This window comes from Berghia stephanieae, chromosome 3, assembly GCF_034508935.2.
Source record: "Berghia stephanieae isolate SIO BIC M18660-M18661 chromosome 3, UCSD_Bste_1.3, whole genome shotgun sequence".
NCBI lineage: Eukaryota > Metazoa > Mollusca > Gastropoda > Nudibranchia > Aeolidiidae > Berghia > Berghia stephanieae.
The window spans coordinates 45,261,225-45,264,078 of record NC_088362.1 but is presented as its reverse complement, the minus strand read 5'-3'; the positions used below and the strand labels follow the sequence as shown (position 1 = coordinate 45,264,078).

At 31.7% G+C, this 2,854-nt stretch overlaps 1 protein-coding gene across 2 annotated transcripts in view; it reads right to left on the bottom strand.

The window, feature by feature from the left end:
• The window catches only part of LOC144967832 (LIM/homeobox protein Lhx5-like), a 175,013-nt gene extending 172,496 nt beyond the window's left edge, over positions 1–2,517 (bottom strand). The window contains exon 1 of one of the 2 annotated variants that reach the window (XM_078905508.1): positions 2,411–2,517. The gene's annotated coding sequence lies outside the window, so the exon portion shown is untranslated. Of the gene's footprint in view, positions 1–2,113 lie in introns of both variants that reach the window. The other variant, XM_078905507.1, reaches the window with a different exon arrangement.
• Positions 2,518–2,854: the final 337 nt, after the last annotated feature.

Here is a 2,854-nt window from a genome sequence, read left to right as displayed (position 1 = left end):
CTTTGATGGTGGAAAACAGAAAGTAAAGTGTGAAAACATGGAAATGTCACCATTCTGTATAATGTTGATATTGGTAAATGTTTTTAAGTGGCAGATCTGATGAAAAATAATCTGACTCATACGACGTGGTTTTGAAGAAATAAATTCATTACTTGTTTTGTTTTTTTTCAGAGTTTGCTGTTTTGAGACAAATCTCAGTGGATAATTTGATGTCACCTCTTTGATTTGTTGATGAATATATTATCTATTCTTGTATGAGTTATATTGGCAATTGCCTAAAAATAAACTTTTGAATCTTGAATCTTGAATCCTCAACGTTTTCAAGGCAGATATCAGAAAGTAAAGTAAAGGGCAAAAATGATATTGAAAATGTCCAAATTTTGTACAGATTATTATAGGTGAATGTTTGGGATTTTATCATTGACTGTCTATATGTCGTTTTGGTAGATAATCTAAATGTGTGTGTGTCAAATTGAATTTGATGACGTTTTCATTGTGAGACCTAGTAATTCAAACCCAAGATTTTAAAAAAATATTTTCTTTTCTTTATAATACTAAAAATATTTTTCTTCAAAAGAATTATTCCATCTATTACTATTAATGCATTGCTATTTTTGAAACATTTAATATTCTGAATTGTTAATTCACTATAATTTAATGTTTTTATTGGGTTTTTTTCATAATGATGATACATATTTAGCCCTAACATCAGTAAAACTATTTCTATGTTTTGTACACTTAAGGTTTACTTTATTTTATTTTATCTTATCTTATTTTATCTTTTCTTATCTTATACTGAGACTGAGAGGAATTATTTTGTTTTGTTTTGATTTTTCTAAGCAGGTCTTATAAAATTCACGAGCTGAGAAAATGGATAGCTTTTATGTTGATACCATCCGTTCAGGTTATATGGAAGAGATTTGAACTCGAGACTGTTTGACAAGTAAGGATTATTTACATTGATCGATATTTTAATCAAACGTTTTCTAGTCGGAATGTAAAAAATAAAAAAAAAGGTTTTGTAGACGTTTGAGAGCTATTTTTTTTTTAGATGGACGAAACAAAAAAAAATATTTAAAAAACATTATTTTTCACGTAATAAAGTCAGTTTTATATTTTTCAATGGTTTGTTTAGAATCTAGAGAATTGTCACCAATTATGTATGCAAATTAATATGCATATAAGATACGTCTTGTCCTGCTTCTCCTTCAGCTAACTATGGTGTTGACATTGTTATTTTCTAATTAAAAGTTATAGAAGATACCTGAGCAATAAAAAATGCCTCTGATGATTACAACAACGTAGTAGACATAAACTCAAAACTCTCTAAATCAACACAAATACTGACAATGGCGAAATGAATTGTTTTGTTTGTTGGTTTTTTGTTTTTTCTCTTTAAACTTTACTTTTGTGTGTTATGTTTTATTTTGTCTTGTTCGTTATTGTTGTTGTTTGTGGGTTTATTTTTAACATATCATTTCACTCCGGTTACTTCACTCTTTCAAAATGGAATTGATTGCTAAGAGAAGAGTGATATTAAATTTCATTTAGATTCTAATTAATAATTAGCATTTTCTATTACCTAATAAATACACTTCTTATTAACTGCTAATTAATCATTTTGCTTTTCCTACAGATACGCTTTTGTACGAAGAGAGAGAGAGAGAGAGAGAGAGAGAGAGAGAGAGAGAGAGAGAGAGCGAGAGAGAGAGAGAGAGAGAGAGAGAGAGAGACCAACAACATTCCTGTTGAACAAATTATTGATAATACAACAATTAGTGAAATCAATACATTTTAGTAAGGAACAAAAGCACTTGTCACCAGGGGACATTCACACTGAGTGTAATTATAAGGGATGATATCCACTCAAACGAGTTCCTGACTGTCTTTGTAAAGAATAATGGCAATTACCGTTGTCGGGGCTCAATTGACAGATACATTATTTATAAATTGTCACCAAAATAGAAGATTGGTGGATATTTATATGCATGAAAATAAAAGGCGATAGTTGTCGATAGTTTAGAGAGAAGAATGAAAATACAACACACTTCCAATTTGTATATGTGTGTTGTTTTCCGTATAGCACGCATGTGTTACATAATTAAAAACTTACTGATCGTCCGGGTGATACAATTAAGACTCCGTAGAATTTTACAATAAAATAGTCCAAGAATTATAACAGCACACAGAGCACAATTATAAATCAATTACGCACACATTGTAAACACACAACAATAATTCAATAATATTAGATCTTAATATGATATGATCTAGGCCATAGTGGCTTTATTACTACTACTACTACTACAAGTAGCAATGATAGTTATACTGTGTTAGAAGTTTGTGTGATATTAGCGATGCCAGTGCCTTATGAATAACAACAATATTAATGATTAGACGAACAACAAACCTGGACGATATGGTATAAAGAGGAGAGCAAGCTAAGCATACACAATATTCCAAAAACCACACGACGGACGGACGAACGAAAGAACATCAAACTAAAGTCGTCTGCCGATCCAACATTTCACACAACGCGTGTTGTTTACCCAAGGATGAAACAAACTATTTTATTCCCCGCCTCCCTATACTTCGCCAACAAGCGATGACGGACGTGTAGCCAATCATGGGTGAAAATAAGCTAGAAATGGGCGGGGTTTATTGAATTTGGGATCAACGTAAGCTCCGCCTATATTTGACTCTGGTTGGTCGATAAATCGACGATGTCCATTCCAGCTTGTGTTTGGGGGACACTTGCGTGTGAGTGAATAGGAAAACGGAACGCGATTGGTCGAAATAGTCGAAAACTATGATGGTCTATCCACATTTACGATTATTTTAAAAATTTCCGATA